This window comes from Artibeus jamaicensis, unplaced genomic scaffold (assembly GCF_021234435.1).
Source record: "Artibeus jamaicensis isolate MK-2021 breed Jamaican fruit bat unplaced genomic scaffold, CSHL_Jam_final contig_456, whole genome shotgun sequence".
Taxonomy (NCBI): domain Eukaryota; kingdom Metazoa; phylum Chordata; class Mammalia; order Chiroptera; family Phyllostomidae; genus Artibeus; species Artibeus jamaicensis.
Genome location: NW_026521839.1, coordinates 6,503,448 through 6,516,370, shown reverse-complemented (window position 1 = coordinate 6,516,370; position 12,923 = coordinate 6,503,448). Strand labels below are relative to the sequence as shown.

At 42.6% G+C, this 12,923-nt stretch overlaps 1 protein-coding gene across 1 annotated transcript in view; it reads right to left on the bottom strand.

Moving 5' to 3' along the window:
- The window catches only part of SIL1 (SIL1 nucleotide exchange factor), a 249,525-nt gene extending 237,552 nt beyond the window's left edge, over positions 1-11,973 (bottom strand). Inside the window, exon 1 of the mRNA XM_037147617.2 lies at positions 11,850-11,973. The gene's annotated coding sequence lies outside the window, so the exon portion shown is untranslated. The remainder of the gene's footprint in view (positions 1-11,849) is intronic.
- Positions 11,974-12,923: the final 950 nt, after the last annotated feature.

Here is a 12,923-nt window from a genome sequence, read left to right as displayed (position 1 = left end):
AGAAAATGGAGAAACCTACTACTGATCGCTTTTCCCAAAGAACACAGGCATACTTAACATGAGAGTCCTGAGAAAGAAAGGCTTGAACCAAATGAGGGTACACCGCAGCTCCACTCCTGCCCCAACTAAAACAACTCTGGAAACCCATGAGAGGATTCCAAAATGAGAAGACTACCTCACTGCTGCAAGAGCTAATAGCAAGGGGCCTGACTATGAAATGAGGTCACCTGGATTAGTCACTGCTCTACCCTGACTAGCTGTATGACCTTAAGTCATTTAAACTCTTCAAACCGCAATTTTTTACCTCCATAAAATGTGGATGTTGTGAGGACCAGATAAAATAATGTATTTGAAAGTCCTTTAAAAACAGTAAATTATTGAATATATTTTAGGCCTGTGCTTCCAAAGACTGCTGGATGAGAAACCCTAAGACACTTCTGGGGAGCACAGAGGCAAACTGTCACCTAGAAGAGGCACTCTACAGTGACTGGGTATAGAAATCTGTAGAGAAACCCACACTCAGGAATAAAGTGAGAACAGAGTTAATTTTCAAGAGGAGACACACTTGGGTGTGCTCAGGTACATCTAAAAAACAAGAACAGCCCTGGCTGGTGTGGCTCAGCAGATTGAGCACTGGCCTAGAAACTGAAAGGTTGCTAGTTTGATCCCTGGTCAGGTTACATGCCTGGGTGGCAGGCCAGATGCCAAGTTGGGAGGTGTGCAAGAGGCAACTAATCAATGTGTTGCACATCGATATTTCTCTATCTCCCTCCTTTCCCTAGCTCTAAAAATAAATAAATAAAATTAAAAAAATAAGAACAATATATGCATATGGTTCCAATTTGAAAAAGCACACAAAGGTATACAGTGAAAGTCAGTCTCCCTTTCCCCATTCTCCAGCTACCCAGGGCCCCTCACCACAGACAACCGCTCTCCAGTTTCTCGCATATTCTTCCAGAGATACTACAATCAGCTAGTTTCTGCTCAGATGAGGATACCACTGGTGGCAACACTTTGAGACCCAGAAGGCACTGACAAGTAAGCACTATCAGGGGCCCTTAGGGTCTATGAAAAGATCGGGACAGCCAGAGGATAAGATATTGCCCTGCAAAGGTTCCACAGAGGTCCAGATTTCCTTCTGGCTACTATACTTCTTTGCCCCTTGGCTGACCTCTACTGGGCAATAATTTTGTATAATGTAAAATCCTCTGTCACTTGTGTTTATTCACCCAGAGTGCCTTCTTGGAGACGCCAGTAACAGGGATGGAAGTAGGAACAACAGTCAAATCTGTGTAGATGAAGGCTGGGCAAAAAGGGCAAAAGTCACAAAAGTCCCTGAGTCAACATCTTTTTAGGGACAGAATACAAGGAAGGATAAAACCTAGACTGTAGATGGGGCTACTCAGGATTCAGTTGAAGAGACTAATTCACTACCCACAGAACACTATAGGACCCTCAAGACCAAAGCTAGGCTTTCACCAAAACTTCCTCAAAAGCATTCAGGTTACGCCCTCCTCTGCCTTTCTCGTTCCACGAAAAACTTAAATGTGTAAAATCTAGCCTCTACCCTTTCTGCTATTTAGCGGCAGAAGGTCAAATCTGGACTATAGATGTGCTTTGGTAGTACCTGGAGTTTCACAAAAATCTGGATTTCTGGCTTCTCTTATAATATGAAATGATGGAGCCATAGAGTTACACTCACAAATGACAGTGATGGGATGAGTAGCAGCTGCCCCCACGGAACATATGAGCACTCCAGTTTGACACAGGCCAATCATTCCCTAATGCCTCGCACTGACTGTTTCCTACCTGGTCCTGAAAACATCTAAGTGGAAGACCCCTGGCCAGTGAGTGACAAAGGAGGCTCATCAACTGCTAAACACAATAGCTGGCCAAATAGCAGGATTCCTGCATTCACGAGCATTTACTAAACACCCTCTGTGAGCCAGGAACTATGCTAGGGGTTGGGTACACAAAGAAGAATAAGGGATTAAATGCCTGCCCTCCAGGAATTTCTAATCCAGTTGGAAAGATAAGATTTACTCTTAAGAACAGAACTGCTTCAGGCACAAAGGGGCCTGGGAGTCAAGCATGCCAGACTCACTGCGGCTGGAAACCAAGGAATGCTTCAGGGAAGAATGGGGGTTTGAGTAAGTGGGTTATCGTTTCTCAGGCTTTCACATACTCATTCATCCAACAAGCATTTATGATGTCCATGTTACACTCAGCATTACAGTACAGACACAAAGTAAAGCATAGCCAATGTCCTTGAAAAACTCATATAAGAGACTAATAAATAAATAACCAGGATAAAGTAGGCTGAATTCTATAATCAAAGAGTTGCTATGGGGATACAAATAAGGAGGTCCCAGTCAAGGCTTGCTGAAGAAGGCAACTGTGCAGCATGAAGTAGGAAATTAAGGAGAAGGTACTCTGGTCAAAAGAGCTGGCAGAGACACAAACATAGGAAGCATGCTTCGAGACTACATGGACCAGCTTCTCAGGAGCAAAGCACACATGTGGGTAATGGTAGAGGATATAATTATAGTGGAAAAACAGGAATACTCCACAATAGGCATGAAACACTAGGACAAATGAAACACTGGAATTTATTTAGCAGCCAGTGGGTGCCACTGAAGGCTTCTAAGCATGAATGTTCTCTACCAGCACTGTGTTTAGGAAGACCCCAAGGGGCAATGGAACACAATGTCCTGGAGGAAGCTGAAGCAGGAGATAGGGGGACATTCCTGTAATAACTCTAGGGCAGTTAGGAAACAGAAGGAGCAGTATAAGACTATGTGAGCTAGATACTATATATGCTTGCAAAAATTTAAGACCATGGCATTTCTTTGAAAACACTTTTTAATTCCTATTTTTACCAATTCAGATTGGTCTTTCCCCCAGATAGTGTTTTCATTTGTTTCATTCAGAGAAGGCACAGGCTAGAGTTATGGTGCTTGAGTTTTTTAAAAACTCAGCTTGAGATCAACATAATGTCAGGTAGGAGATTCAGGGGTTTTTCCCCACTCCTACCCCCATTGCTAAATTGGACCAGCTGTAAATCTCAAAAGGAAAGAGTCAACTTGACAAAATCAGATCAACGTATTTACTTGTGCCTCCCACACCTTACAGGGGCCGGAAATGGACATACAAGTGAGAAGAAAGCCATGTCAGACGTTAAAGTTCCCTGAATGAGCTAATTGCTTCATGTGTGGCTGAAGAGCAGAGACGAGAGACAAGAACACATTGTTAGAAGGCCCCGTGTAGGACCAGACAATCCTGCTCCATTAAAATCCCAACGTCAGCCCTGATTGGTGTGGTTCAGTGGGTTGGGCTGTCTGTAAACCTAAAAGTCACTGGGTTTGATTCCCAGTCAGGGCACATGTCTGGGTTGCAGGCCAAGGACCAGGTAGGGAACGTGCAAAAGGCAACCAATGTTTCTCTTGCACATTAATGTTATTCTCCCTCTCTTCCCCTCTCTCTGAAAATTAAATAAATAAAATCCCCATGTCAGACACTGCCCAAAAAACAGGGCCTGCTGTCTAGATCACTGGTTAAAGAGAGCCTCAAAAAGGTGAGAAATGAGTGGAAAGAGGAAGGTGACAGCAGAGAAGCTGCAAAATTCCTACTATTCACAACTTTCAGTTATTCGGGATGAGCTAGCTGTGAATATTGATATGAATGATAAACCAACCAACAAAGAAGGCAACGATGTGATGGTTAAGATAAAGCTTACTTGATCAGCATAACTTATCCTCTAACCAAGTCCCTGGGTCAGGAACTGTCAACTGCTGCTGTTGACAATATATATACTGCACTTACGCTGTACAGGGAAATACTTTCCATATGTATTCCCTCAATTAATTCTCAAGATGGCTATAAAAGTAACTATTACTATCCCCATTCTAAAGATCATGAAATTAAGGCTTAGAGAAAATAAGTGACTTCTTTCCATCTGACAGCTAGTAAGTAGATAGCAGAATATGAAACCAAGTGAGCTGACTCCAAAATGTTTTAAACCACTCTGACCTACCAATTCATTCCTTCCATTTTTCTTCTAGACATGTACTAAAGGTTTGCTTGGGTCACCAGAAAAGGTCCACTGATGCCCTGGCCCCATTCTTTACAGAACACAGAGCAGTCTGGCCTAAGAGCTATTTCTGTTTCTAAAATAAGGAAACTTCAAATCTCTTTTTTAAGGGGTAACAGCAAGAAGAAACACTTCAACACAAACAGGAAAAATAGCCAGTAGAGAGGCCTTCTCCCCCTCTAGAGATTTTTAACTGCAATAGCCTTTTGCATCTTTACAAGGCTTTAAATAATTCTAACAGTTTCTATGGCCACCCTCTGTGAGGCCTTTGCTTGAGTCTCAGCTCTGCTACTTACTAATATACTGGTGGCCCTAAAAACGGTATACAACCCATTTCATTTCTCTGGGGCTCAGGTTTGTCATCAGTAAAATAAGAACCCACCAAATGCAAAACTACAACAGTGAGCAATGACAGACCTAAAAGAGTATGTCCTGACTGTTCACTCACCCAAGGAACTACCAATGAGCCAGACACAACCCTGATGTCTGCAATGATATTGACATAAAGACCCCAAGGATGATCTCTCCCAGCCCAGATACACAATATTAGACTTAAGCAGCTGGGCCCACGGATGGAGATTTTGCTTCATGAATACAATTAAATCCAACACCCCATGAGTATCAGATAGGGAGGGTCACAAAAATCAACCTTATGTACCTTGCTTAGGACCTGCTGGCCCTTTACGCCTCTGAGGCTTCCTACCCACTGGATTCAAAGCATGACCAACCAATCTTGTATCTATTGCCTGTCCTATTATACTTCATATAATTTTATATAACTTGCAGTGAACTGAAGCCTGCTGGTCTTCTAGAGTTTGGTCAGATGGCTGCTGCCCACCTTGGAATCCTCACAGAAATGTAAGGCATATGCATGAAACTATTGTCAGAAGTAAATGCATCTCAGATTCTTCCAGTTTCTAGAACTCTTCCCCTCATAAGACAGAAGAGGCAGAATACTTGCAGAGAGAGAACTTAATAGACATGGATCAGTTCAGTGACTGCTGTGATGTTCCTATATATGTGATGATAATAAGTGGTAATCAAAAAGCATAATCAGCCCTGGCCGGTGTAGCTCAGTGGATTGAGCGCAGGCCTGCAAACCAGAGTATCACGGTTCGATTCCCAGTCAGGGCACATGCCTGGGTTGCAGGCCAGTTCCCAGCAGGGGACGCATGAGAGGCAACCATACATTGATATTTCTCTCCCTATCTCCTTCCCTTCCCCTCTAAAGATAAATATATAAAAATCTAAAAAAAAAAAAAAGGCATAATCAAGAACTCCCTCCCTCTGTGAAGGCATAGCCAGAAAGCAGACCTCCAAAACACACCCCTTCCCATTTCTCTATGGATATGCCATGTGACATGAGCCAAACACCAGCCACTATCCAAAACCTCCAACTTCCAGTCCAGGAACACCTGGACCAACACAGGAGGTTCGGCTATGAAAAAGGAAGGCCTAGGAGGCAACAGAGAAGCAGATGGTAAGTGGACCACCTCAAAAGTCCAAGATCTGAAAGAAAATAAATAAAGGATACACTTCATTGCACCAGCTATTTTGGAAAAGTCCAGGTAAAAATCATCCCTCCCACCTCCATCCACATCCCATTGCTTCTCAAATTCTCTTAATAGTATTAGGCTTTGAAACAATAAAAATAACTTCACAAGAGGACAAACAACTGCTCTGAATTATTAAGAATATCAATAAGGGGGGGGGGGGGGGGGAATGGGAGGGAGGGGGGGAGACCGGGCGGGGGGGGGAAGAGGGAAAAAAAAATGTGCTTGAAAAGTAACCAAATAAAATTATTAAAAAAAAAAAAAAAAAAAACCTGGCCTGAAGATTAAGCCAACATGGGAATAATTTGATGTAGTTCAATGTCTTGGAAACAATGTCTAATATAATTGCCTTAATATTATATTACTAATTGGTTAATTTGGATAAAAATAATTTTTGATACATGTAAAAAAAAAAAAAAGAATATCAATAAGCAAAACAAAAATGTCATTCTTACCAATCCTTATGCTCATGAATATATAATGGCTAAAAAAATTTACTCTTTCAGTTATACTCTATACACAACATGCTCAGCAATTTAAAACAGCTCAGCTGGTTGGAAAATGGATACACAGGGTGGGGCACAAGCAGGTGTACAGTTGTGAGTATACAAAGCACAGGGCTTATATTTGTATTATTATTTATTAATTATTGTATTTTTTTCCACATGAATAACTATAAACCTACTTTTGCCCCACCCTGTAGTAAGGACACATTCACAGTTCTGACCCTCCTAAAGGCCAACTAACTGAAATCTTTCCATGATGACCAGCCATGGCTTAGCTACAGCCAGCCATCTCACAAGAGGCCCAAACGGGAAAGGGTAACAGGGATTCTAGCCCTTAAGGCATTCCCACCATGGGAAAGCAGTAAGCTAAGAACTTTTAGAATAGCAAGAACTTTTTCACATTAGTATCCCCAGCATCTGCCACTGGGGCTGGCACCTAGTAGGGCCTTGAGAAAATAAACTCAAGGTCAAATGCCTTGTTGATGCCTGCAGACACCTGGGTTGGGAGGTTGGAGGGGGCAGTAGCACAGTGCAACAGAAAGAGCTCTGGAGTCAGAACTGGGTTTAAAGCCTGGCTACAGCAGACTTAAATCACTTAACTTCACTGAGCCTCAGTTTCTTCATCTATAAAATGGGAATACCAACTATCTTACAAGGCTGATGTGTGAAATGGATGAGATAGAAGTTTGTACTGATAGTTGGATCTACTAGATAAAAAACAAGCCTTGATGTCTGAGAGGATATAAGACATGCATTCTCAGTGAGGACAATATCAACCCCAAGAGGGTGAAAATTGATTGTTGGAGAAGAAAAATCTTAGATATGAAAACAGTTTGTAGCCTTCCAAAGGGCCAAAGTACATAAACAGGTACACAACATATCTGTGGTATTAAAATTCAGTTGGTTTGGGGGTTGGTGCGTGCCAATTAGGAAAAGTCTCAAAAAGTGACACAGAACAAAAGTTTAAAAAACACAATGTAGAATACAAAGGGCAGACTCAGTTTCCATAAGGACAGTCACTAATGTTCGTAAGTCACGGGTAGGATGATCAACTTGTACTGGTTTGCCCCAGACTTTGCACTAAAGTCCCACATCTGGAAACTCCTCGGTCCTGGGAAAACTAGATGATTGTTCACCTTCCTTATAGAAGAGATCAATAAGGGCATTAAAATTTCACAAATGAGGCAACACCAAGAAACATGATGGATGTCATGAAGGATTTATATCATTTCAGCAGCATTCCTGAGCCAAGACTGAAATATGCCATTGGCCTAGCACTAGGCTCAGGCATTGGCATGGAAATTTTTACTCCTTCACTGCCTATACCACTTCATTCTTGTTATGGGCTGTTTGTGTCTGTCCCCAAATACATATGTTGAAGCTCTAATTCCTAATGTGATAGTATTTGGACGTGGGCCTTTGGGAGGTGATTAGGGTTAGATTAGGTCACGTGGGTGAAGTGAAGCCCAATGATGGGATTAGTGTCCTTATGGACAGATGACCAGACAGGAGCTCGTTCTACTCTGAGCCATGTGATGGTACAGCAGGAAGATGGCTGTGAACCAGGAAGAGGGACCTCATCAAGACCCTGGCTGTGCCAACCTCCATAACTGTAAGAAATAAATGCTTGTTGTTTAAGCTACCCACTGTATAGTATTGTTATAGCAACTCATAACTTACTAAGACACTTCTCAATGCTTCAAACACCAAAGCCAAGGGCACTATTAAGAGAACGAGGGCAAGACAATCAAGGGTATACAAAAGTTATCAAGTATCTGAAAGATATTACTTTACAGAAGTAATATGGCCATTCCATCACTACAATGGTAGAGTTGGTGGGCATACCCAGGCCAAACAGTGGGGCTGGATACAGGGCCAGTGGCCCAAAAAGAGTGCTAAATTTCTGCTGCACATGCTTAAGAATGCAGAATTTAGGGATTTAGATGCAGACTCTGGTTATTGAGCATATCCACGTAAACAAGTTCCCAAGATGGAGCACAGAACTTACATGGTTCATGAATGAATTAACCCATATATCAGTTTTCCCTGCCACATTGTGATGATCCTTACTGAAAAACGGCACATTATTCCTAAACCAGAAGATTTTGCACACAAGAAAAAGATATCCCAGGCAAAACTGAAGAAACAAAAAACTTAGAGCCCAGGAATAAATTCAGCATAAATGCTAATAAAAGCAAAGAGCAGGAAAAAAATAACAGAGAGAGAGAGAATGGGGGCAGATATGACCAGCCACCACAACCATGCCCTTGTCAATGAGCTGCCTCAGGGAATCTGAAAAAACCTCAAGTCTGGGCTGAACATAATCAGTTATATTGCTATTGAATTCTGTCTTGAAGGTAGAAAATTGCATAAGTGAGGACACCAGGTGTAAACCCTTAACCAACCACGAAAATTCTAGGAGATTCCTCTCCTGTGTCCTGAGCAGCCTGAATCTTTTAGAGGTGTTTGTCCTAAAGGCAAACTCAATTGTTGTTGATGCCGGGAATCAGAGGCTACCCTAAGCCCCACCTGAATAGTAAAAGGCTTTTCTCCTCCCCTACTCAGCAGTGAAACCCTTGGTGAAAGCGAATAAAGAAAAGGGCAGAATATTCCCTTACACCACATATAATTAATGTAAGCAGCTCTGTGTTGTGGAAGACTAAGGCAGCTTAAAGCCAACTCAAAAACATAAAGTATTCATCCTCACTCACTCAGAAAGAAAAAGATTAGCTCCGCAAGGACACATCTCCAAATTGACACATGAAATCTGGGAGTTAAAGAAGCCTGTGCTACAGAGCATGATCTAAGCACCACCTGAGGCCCCAGAAAAAATCCCCAGGAATACACAACCAAAGGGATGGCACTCTAAAAATGCTGAGATTAGCCGTCCTGAAAAGAGGCTTACTCCAATACACAGGCAGACAGCCTCTGCAGCAAAGCTTCGCTTAAAAAAAGATAGAATGTAATGGAGAAAAGAGGCAAGATGAGAAGAGCATGAATCCACAAACAAAATGAAGAGAATTCAAAGGCATCATCTATGTGGAAAAAGATGCGACTTGCTTTTAGAGATTACCATTTTTTAATATTCTCATTAATAGCAAATCTTCATTCTTTGATGGTAAAAACAGATACTGCATTCCTATGTCCCGAGAGCTAAAGGAGGTATGTATTACCTCCTTTAACCATTCTTCAAAGTATTTTTTAAAAGATTTTATGTATTTATTTTTAGAAAGAAAAGAAGGGAGGGAGGGAGGAAGGAAGGGAGGGAGAGAAACACTGGCCCATAACCCAGGCGTGCACCCTGACTGGGAACCAAATCCACAACCTTCTGGTTTGCAGGCCGATACTTCACTGAGCCACACCAGCCAGGGCCAAAGTATCTTCTTTTAATTTGAGAGTATGTTTATTAAACTGGGGACTGTGAAACAAGAAGGGTCTAGGATAGAAGAAGTGACAGGAGAGAGCCTAGGCAGGGCTGCTTTGGCTGTCCAGGAACATTATGGGGAAAAAGTGAGCCAAGGCAAGCTAACTGGAGAATCAGAAAAAAGGGGGGGTCTTAGACACAGGTTCAGAGAGTTAGCTGGGGATGAGCTGCCACCACCCATTGATCCCCTAGATGCAAGTCTGGTGGGGACCACTAGAGCAGTGATCACCAGCCTTTTTGGCACCATTTTTATGCAGTGGAAAACCAAGCCTAAGAGATGAAATAACTTGTCCAAGGTCATATGGATAATAAATTACAGACTCAGAATCAAAACTTTACCACACTCCCAAAAAGCATTATGTCCGCTTCAAAAGAACCGTTAACTCATCTGTAGACAAGTCGGGTAACGTTTATTAACCATGCCATTTGAAATTTTAAAAAAATTTTAATGCAGTATGGTGCCATGTATTAATGTCTCTGAAGACCATTTCAGAAGAGAATTTTCAAAACTGCTTTAGAAAATGGCCATATCACGTAAGTGATGCCACCCTCAACCCCCACCACTCATACCTACACATATTACTCTAAGGAAAACAACACTTATTGAAGGGTTAAGTTCTAGCATGTTTATTTTAAAATCCATTTTGTTAACTTTTCGATTTCACTTAATTTTCTGGTGAAAATTAAGTGAAACACACCAAGGCTCAACATTGGCCTCTGCAGAGAAGCAAGTAATAGCTGGTCTTCAAAGACAGCAGAAAGGGTAAAAAAGCAGGAATCAGAGTACAAGGTAACTTTTGTTCCTGGGCTACCTGATCGCTACTAACATATTCCCTGTTCCCACATCTGTAAAATGGGACCAGTCTTTTCTGTAGCCAATTTCATCAGAACATGCATTAGCAGATTAAATTCACTAAATATGCAGAAGAAAGGTTAAATTAAATCAGATGTGACAATACCTTCCTTAAAAAGTTAAGAGCCATGTTCTCAACGAAAATCACAAACCATGTCCTGATCCATGTTACACAAACATCAATCCTGATACCCTCATGCCTTGGCTTCCAGTAAAATCCTAACCAATCCCTAAATCTGGCTATATTTTTATCAAAAAATAAAAAAGCTTGGGGTGAGCTAAAAAGACAGATACAAAACATCTTTTACACTGTCAAAACAAACAGTGCTTATAAACATTATCAGTTTCTTCTCTTAGCAAACATGGAGAATTCATTTTCCTCCCCCCTACATAGTCTAGGTTAATATAACGCCCCCCACCCCCACCGCAAAGCATTTTGTTTTGTTTAATTGAGGTCAGAAAGCCAGCTGTGTTTCATTGAAACCAGGCATTAAAAAATATTAGAAAACTGATCTTACATATGCATCCTTGATGTATTTTTTGAAGGCACCAAGTGGCCCTCCACCTCTTAATAGTGCAAAGGGAAGCTTCTCAAATGTTGGGCACTTCCTGACCCCTGGTTTTTCCCACTTTAAGTCACAGGAAAGGGGCTCATGGTTCAAGTGATTGTCTTGTCTTCAAAGCAGAGAATCTCAAAGCGAGGATTTTGGGACCACCTGAATCAGAACCACCTGAGAATTGCAGGTGCCCAAGCTCCTTTTTATTTGAAACATCTGAGTTGAGGCCGGGGCTACGCACATACTTCAATATGATTTGCCACACAACCAAAGTCTGTACCCCCCCCCCCCTTTAAAGCAAATCTTTCTCTACCGGGACAAAGAAAAACACTAGATAGGAGTGGAAATACCATGGGGGTAGGACATAATTCCATATCGTGAAGAGACAGCACAGATCTCAACCAAGAACAAGTTGAGCCGTTTGACGGGGCACATACTGAGACCGGGAGAAGGGGACAGGAAAGGAAACGGTAACAGATGTGGAGCCACTGGAGCCGTTTGACAGGGGCACAAACTGAGACAGGGAGAGGGGAACAGGAAAGGAAACGGTAACAGATGCGGAGCCAAAAAGCCCGTCTCAGACCCGCACTGCCTCATCTCCTGACATTCAGGAAGGGTTACTAGAGACGTTATGAGTGGGAAAAGTAGGGAAAGCGGCCGTTGGGCTGAGAGAACAGATCTACGGACATTACTGAGGAGCCCAGGGCCCACGTGGACGTCCCATTTTGAAGATACTAGGGGTGGATTGTGTGGGAACCCCAGCACAGTTCTGGGAGGGCTCGGGGGCCGCTGGCAGAAGAAGGCCTGGGTGCTACCCTGAGCCCCCCCGCCCAGCTCCAGGGCCGGGCGGCCCCCACCACCCCTACCTTCGGCTTCCCGTCTGGCAGCCGAGGGGTAGACACAACCCCCACAATTCCAGGCGGCTGCAGCGGCAACCAGCTTCCGATGCGCAGACTCCGCAGCGACTGTCTGAACCCATCAGCTTGTGGCTATTACGTCACTCGTCGACTTACCCAATTGCCGCCTTCCAGAAAAGCAAGCGCTGGCCGCACAGCGCCGGCCACACTACAATTGTTAGCCCCGCCTTTTCCGGTTTTTGTTACGTTCCACCCCTTAGCATCTCTTTTCTCAAATTTCCTGGGACTTTTTCCCCATATCCCTCCGCTGGACTGAGCGATGTCTATAATAGATAGATGACCACGAACCTGATTTTTTCAGACCGAGGTTGTACTTCGAAGTTTCTTCTCCTATCGTTTAACAACCTAGTTTCTTTATAGGAGGAAGATTCTCAGAAAGAAACTGGAAGGTGTGGAGAGTAAAATAAATTAAGCTGCTGTGTCTTAGTTTGAGATAAAGCCAAGAGTCTGAAACAATAAATGGTCCTTTGAAAATTCATGCAGAATAGGCCACCTGCAAGTCACCTACTTTATATGTGTGTGAATTGTATGGCTTTTGGATAACAACCAAATATTTTGAAAATAAAAGTCACCTGTGCCTTTAATGTGCACTAACTTAATAGGTTCCCGCTGCTTACATATACATTGTATTTACTTACATAACTTTCTAAGATCAGAATTATCATCCCTATTTTATAGATGAGGAAGCTGAGGCTCAAAGCAGTTAAAGGATATGTACAAGGTCAGATAAAGTGATGGAATGGGAAGTTCAAGCCAGATTTAGGTGCCTCCAAAACTCATGTTCTCTTCCCATGTTACTGTTAAGCCTTCACCTTGCCTCATTTGGCCAAGCCCTTGAGGGGTACTCTCTCAAGCCCTCAGAGTGCAGATAGTGATACCTGGTCATTCAGGAGTAAAGAAAAGTATCATCCAAACAAGCAGTGACCTCCCCCAAATAGCAGGAGTTCCCCAAGAGCAAGCAAAATAAGAAAAAAAAAAACAACCTTGTCACTGGCATTCCTTTTCCCTTTTCTATGTTATTAT